Genomic DNA, 6,712 nt, shown 5'->3' with positions numbered 1-6,712 from the left:
CACCACGGCCTACAATCCTAAATCGGATGGTATGGTAGAACGGCACAATAGAACTTTAATTGATCGGTTAGCTAAGAAATTGCTGTCACAAGGTGGGGAATGGGATAGTTATGTGAAGCAGGTGGCTTTTGCCTATAATACTCATAGTTCATTCCAGTACAAAATTTACCCCATTATACCTCATGCATGACTGTGGGAGATGAGTCCTAGCTGATGTGCTGGTACCTTGTGGGATGTTAGACCAAAGGAATGAGGGGAAGTCATGCAGATTTTGTGTCAGCAAACTCAAGTTGGCTTTCAGTGTGGCTTTGGTTAATCTGGCTGAGGCACATGAGAAACAGAAATTGTACCATGATGAAGGTGCTCACCATGGGGGCTATGGTTTTGGTGCCATGGAATGGTTAAATGACCCCATGGAGAGTCGCCCTCACTAGAATGGCCCCTACTAGATTGTGGAAGTGATGGACTCAGAGAGGGAAGCTGGACTAACTAATTGGATTGTCAAGCCTTTGGACAGGCTTGGAAGGGCACAGGTGGTCCATCACAATAGACTAAAACCGTACACGTTACCAGTACCCCATCTTTCAGATCCCCCTGCCCATTTGTCCGGTTTGAGTTCATCCCCTGTGGCTGATGCCCCAGCCACCCCCCATCTCCTGGGTTGGATGGGGCAGGGCCTCATTTGAATACAGGGTTGTCAGAGAAACTGAGGCTGGACTCCGGTATGGCACGGTCTAAGGCCGGAAGAGTTTTGTGGCATCCTGCATATCTCTCAGATTTTGTGGTTTACTGAATGTTCTGTTTGCTGTTGTTTTGCTTGTTTTGTTCTTTGTTTCTTGTAGACATATCCCTTTTTTGATAGCGCTCTGTGCTCTGGGATTGATTTGGTCCTATAATGGACACCCAGGGTTTGTCATTTGGGTTGTTGTGGGCTGTGGATTTGTGATTGTTCTTTTCTTTTGTTGAAACAGGGATATTTTTTTGTGGGAGGGCATATGTAAGAAATTTACCAATTTTACTAACACCACCAATTGACAGACGGTACTTAAACCTTGAACTGGTAACAGCATAGTGCAAGGTATAGTTGCTATGCACATGTTGAGTGGTTTAACTCTGTGTTTCTTCCCCAGTTACAGTCTGTCCTTCTTGCCCTTCCTGAGCCTCCCGCACCTCCTACCTGCCCTCCTGCCCCTCCGCCCTTCACGTGAAGCCCCTCGTGTATTCCCCCGTCATCTACATCCAAGGATTGATCTACTGGCTTCTCGACCCTCCGCTTCGCCTCTCTCGACCACGGCTTTGGGTTAAGTTTTGGCTTTTGGCGATACGATCGGACGGCTATTGACAACAACTTGGACCCGGCTCACAACTACGCTTTGTTTAATCCCTAATAAACTTGGTTGCCTGGATCCACTTGTGTTCGTCCTGTTTGGCAAGACACCCTTGGTTTTTTTTTAAAAAAGACAGGCACGGGGTATTATAAATAAAAAGGTGAGAAGTGTTCAGTGACTGAGATGGAGCTTGTGTTGTTTTTTTATTATTAAGTTAGGCGAACCCGGAGGCTCGGCCTCAATAGTGTAGCACCGGCAGGGCGCATGTCCCAGCATGCCCCGTGTGCAATTGTAAATAGCCCTTGTTGTGTTGTTAAGGGTTGCATTTGCTTATTGTCGCATGTGTGTTTGCCTGTGTCTTATGACTACCCTCTTCGATCCTCACATGTATTTAGCTTGCGTAAATCTCCCACCATGTGTGAACCTTACAGTTCGGCGCCTAACAACCTTGTGTTCCCGCTCTGTGTAATTGGTTCGGTGCTCTTTGGATACCTGTTATAGTTTTGCTATGGACTGCTTTTAAAGAGCGCATTTTCCCTGGCAAGCAAGTCTCCTTGTTTTTTTCTGCTCCCACAATGCTTCGGTCCGCCCAGCGCCACAATATTGTAGGCCAAGATATAGAAAGAACAACGAATGACGAAAACACTAGCCCGCCGATTAAAATACTGTCTTTTGTAGTAGCTCTTAATAAGACTATCGGGCACACTTAACTGGAACAAAATATACTAGTGAAACGGATGGAGGTTAGATTCCGAACTGTGGGAGATTTATGCAAAGCTAAGGACACGTGAGGATCAGACTGGGTGCACATAAGACACGGGCAAACATACATGCCACAATTGGAAAATACAACCATTAACACAACAGTACAACAAGGGGCTATTTACAATCGCCCATGGGCATACCAGCATATGCTGATCCTCACCGCGGCAACAATATATTTATCAATATGTATCAATTATTGAAACATAAGCAGCAAAACTTTTAAATGTGAGAATAAGCCCAAGACCATATACATAGACATATACACCTAATATACATGATTAACAGAGGAGTAAACATGAGGCAGTTGTGGCTGGTTAATAGGAGGTTAACAGGAGGGCAGGAACAAGAGGTAAGACTAAGGAACTTCAGGCACAGCTGATTAACAGCCACGCCAAAGGGAAATGCTGGGAGCAGACAGGCAGCACTGCTGGACGTGACAGCATTGCTTGTGCCTGTGTCTGAAATTATTTCCCTACAATATGGTCAACAATTTCATTAATTATTCAGTAGTTAAATAATTATAATTAGTATTGATTATACTGTATTAATTGCTTAATTTTTTACTTATATTCCCCCTAACTTGCCAGTCGAAAAACGCCTGAAAATACGAATAGCAAAGTACGAATGAATATCTTTTCAATCGCTAACATTGTCTTTGATCTTTATGCAAAATGATATTGTAATGTTTTCGGGAGAGACGACACAGAACCACCCCGTGAAAACATTGTTGACAGCCGGCATATGCTGATCCATATTACAAAATCAAAACCATTTATTCTTTGATATATTGCCATCTGAAAATGGTCAGAGGTGAGAAATCCCCCACAGGACCCCCTACTTCGGGGGCGTGGTTGACTGTGTAGATAGTTAGTGATGGGCATGAAACTTATACACAGGGGCGCTGCTAAGGATTTTGGGCCCCATGAAAAGAATCTTGACAGGGCCCCCAACACAGTTTATTGGGGGCTTCTCTGGGCCCCCTCTCAGTCATGGGCCCCGAGAATCGTCATCGTTTACCCCCCCTTTAGAGCGCCCCTGCTTATACAGTTGAAAGAAGCATATCTGAACTATAAATTCTGAAAATATAGCTATCTCAACTCAACTCCTTCAATATAAACTCCCAGGGTCAAATATGACATTTTCAAGTCTTTCCGTTCAGCTGCCAAGAGGTCAATTTTGAGAATACCCCTCTTGAAATGTGAATCTAATGAGAAGGAGCACTGTCAGACAGAGATACTTAAATCAGATCTTAAATTTGAAAAACCTACTAGTAGCATCATTGAATTAATGAGAAGCCATGTTCACAGTTCTTAGATATTCTTTGGTCAATCCATCCGGACTAACACAGTTCCTGTGACAGGTCAGTGCTTCAGGAAGTTTCCAATGGAGCAGGTATCCAGGGAGGATTTACATTTCAAGACGGTGCTGTCATACATGTAGCAAACAGACACACATAGGTATACAGTGTTTAAGCATTCAGAAAAACTGTATAACTAGTGTACAAATGGATCAATAGGAAAGTATAGAAAGTGTTACCAGTGTTACCAGTTACTGAGAGTACAACAGTGCTGCTTCTCGTGTTTGTGATCTTATTTTTACACCAATAAATATATGGTTCTGAGGTCTTCTCCACAGAGGATGTCATGAACTCCAAAGGGCCCGTTTTTGGGTAATTTTTTATTATAACACGGTAAAGGCGCTGGTTCTGCCAGTCATTGTCCACATAAAGGGCTAGAAGAACATAGTCATATATATAGACCACTGAATCTCCAAACTTTATGTCTAGAATCTCTGGAGGAAAGGCGTCTGGGATATGAAAGAAGCAAGGAAAGGAGGAGATTAGATATCGTCAAGCTCAGACCTGCCAATCAAGGCGAATTTGCCATTCTTCTTTTCTCAAAGATCTACACAGGCACTTTCACAATCTGAACAAGTTCATGTATTGCTTGATTGATGATTGTTGCTAAGCAAACAAATAACATTGTACTAAATTCACAGAAATATTCCTATAGCAGCATATTTGTATATATTTGCATATAAACAGCATGTGGCACATTTTACAGGAATCTAAATGTAACAATAGGTTATTGATAACTGCGGATATTTACTTACCTTCAATTTCGAGTTGAAATGCTTCACTCTTAATTCCATTCCTCTCACACACATATCGGCCTTGTGCACTAATAGACTTTATGATGACGATATAGTTTTGTTGCGTTTGATCTGGGATTACAGTATCATTGAAATACCATTTGACGTCGCCTCCTTCTGAGCAGGTGAGTACTATGGTGTCCCCCAAGTATACAGGTAAAAATTGCTTCTTTATGCTCACTGTCGGAAAGAGAAGATGAAGACCCACAAATACATACCAGCTTCTCCGTATTGGACAAAAAAATTTAAACAGAAGAGAACTACACTAAGAAAATGCATGTAGTATTTCTTTAGGAATTATTATAAATGCTTAAAAATTCCCCAGTATCGCATATTTTAACAGCATCAATGTCATTATTGAAGATTTTTAAAGTTATTAGTTCAGACAAAGAATTAGCTTATACCAAATATTTTCATATTAAATTCTAAAATGCAAGTAAAATTTCAAATTGTCATGACCTGCTCGTCGGCTCCTCGTGTGTGCCACGCCCCCCTGATTACCCACGTGTTCTTCCCCGATTGTATCCAGCTGTGTCTAGTTACTTTGATCAGTCCTGTGTATTTCAGTCCGTGTCTTACCTGAGTCCGTGGTCTGTCATTGATGTCAATCAGCGTCTGATGTTCACTGCACCTCGTTTTCCCCAATTAAACCCTCGTTTTGTCCCGATCCTGACTGCCTGCTTGCCTTTCTGCCCGCCTTCTCGCCCGTGTGATCACCCGCTCTCCAGCGATCGTGACACAAATAATATTTACATGTTTTCTAGCTATTAGTTAACTAAGTGCCAATCAGAAGGCGAGCTAACATTGTCCAGAAGGTCAGTGTCATTTAGGAGTTCACAGGGCTGTGATGCCCGCCTCGTCCGCTCTTCGTGTGTGCCACGCCCCCCTGATTACCCACGTGTGCTTACCTGATCGTCTCCTGCTGTGTCTGATTACTTTGATTAGTCTTGTCCTGTTTTAAGTCTTGGTCCTACCTGTTGTCCTCGTCCGTCATTGATGTTAGTTGTCGTCTGATGTTTCCGGTCCTTAGTCGCCTGAATAAAACCCTAGTTTCCCCGACTTTGGACTTCCTGCCTGATCCTTGCCTGCCTGTCTGTCCGTGCGCCTTACACGCGATCAGCGATCGTGACAAGGGCAACTAGCTAAACGATAAATCATGGCATCTTACAAAAAACTACAGACTGACACCATCAATGTATATTCATATACAGCTCTGGGAATTAAAAGACCACAGCACATTTTTTTGTTTCACTCATTTCTCAATTTATGGGTGGGCATCTATGTAAAATATACATGTTTTTTGCAAACTCCTGTCCAACTCTTCCCTGTTTCGCATTAATGAAGGGCTTCTTCCTTGCTTGATTTTTTCCAAAGCTGTATATATTATACAATCATTTTCATTGCCTTATGCTTTAGTAAACTTTAGTTTTCTGGGAGACTCTGTACCCTTACTGGATTGCATTTACTTGGTTTTAATATTTTTCTTGGATGTGAAGGAAGATTAAGGGAAGACTGCTTTCTGTTGACACAGAATAAGAATGTATTTTTTTAATTACCTGTTGGCCTAGATTGACCCAGTGAAAATGGCAAAATAGCACCAAACACTGTAAGAAAAAAAAACAATCTCAGTTAACTAATCTAAAAACATGTAATTCCCAAGATAAATTTGTTGATCATTTAATCATTCAAGCAATTAAAAGTAATTAATTAAATATAAATGGATATTGACAGTTCAGCAGAGGTGGACATTTCAGGTCCAAAAAGTAAAAATCCAAACCAGGATTTTGTTTCAACCAACCAATTGAGCATAAAGAGTCACAGTCACAGAGTAATCAACTGGCTGGTTGAAGCAAAATCCTGGTTTTGGTTTTTACTTTCTGTACCTGAAATGTCCACCTATGCAGTTCAGTTAAGCATGCAAAGTTGCAAGGGCTTCTTTATAAAATTGGATCAAATGTGAAAAAAATCACATTACAAGGGTTTAAGCTCATTTCCTCTGTTGCATTTTTGATCATATACATTCACAACATATTCATAATATTATTATAACATAACAACAAGACAAAGCCATTGGCATTGTACATTAACATCAAAATATAAAATGGAGTATGGTGAATCTCAAGCACTTTTGTAACATATAACTTTATTCACTTTACAATATTGTGCCCCAAGAAGGCTCTGTAGAGCTTATTTACTAAAGGCATGACTGCTGCAGAGTCAGTGGCTTTCATGAATAATTATGTAAGGAGAAGTCATACAGAGATTAATACAGAGAGACCTGCAAATTTAATCATGAAATGTATTTTGCGACATCATTCACTGCTCTCAAGCAGCTTTGCAGTTAAGATCCATTCAGCCAGCACCTTAATTCAGCCTTTACTAGATTCTTCCTCAGCCGAAGCTGGCGGGATAGGGAGTACAGTTTTATTCTCAGCTTGGATGCAGATATTCTGCAAAGTCTTAGCCAA

At 41.4% G+C, this 6,712-nt stretch overlaps 1 long non-coding RNA gene across 1 annotated transcript; it reads right to left on the bottom strand.

Annotated features, from left to right (window-relative positions):
• Positions 1 to 3,875: 3,875 nt before the first annotated feature.
• LOC125742082 (uncharacterized) lies at positions 3,876 to 5,855 on the bottom strand. The gene is made up of 3 exons (XR_007398004.1): positions 5,801 to 5,855; positions 4,206 to 4,424; positions 3,876 to 3,899 (listed from the first exon to the last, which is right to left on the bottom strand). It is a non-coding gene; the product is annotated as an uncharacterized LOC125742082 (long non-coding RNA).
• Positions 5,856 to 6,712: the final 857 nt, after the last annotated feature.

The sequence above is a fragment of the Brienomyrus brachyistius genome, chromosome 5 (assembly GCF_023856365.1).
Source record: "Brienomyrus brachyistius isolate T26 chromosome 5, BBRACH_0.4, whole genome shotgun sequence".
NCBI lineage: Eukaryota > Metazoa > Chordata > Actinopteri > Osteoglossiformes > Mormyridae > Brienomyrus > Brienomyrus brachyistius.
The sequence above is the reverse complement of the archived record's forward strand: the minus strand, read 5'-3'. Positions and strand labels throughout refer to the sequence as shown.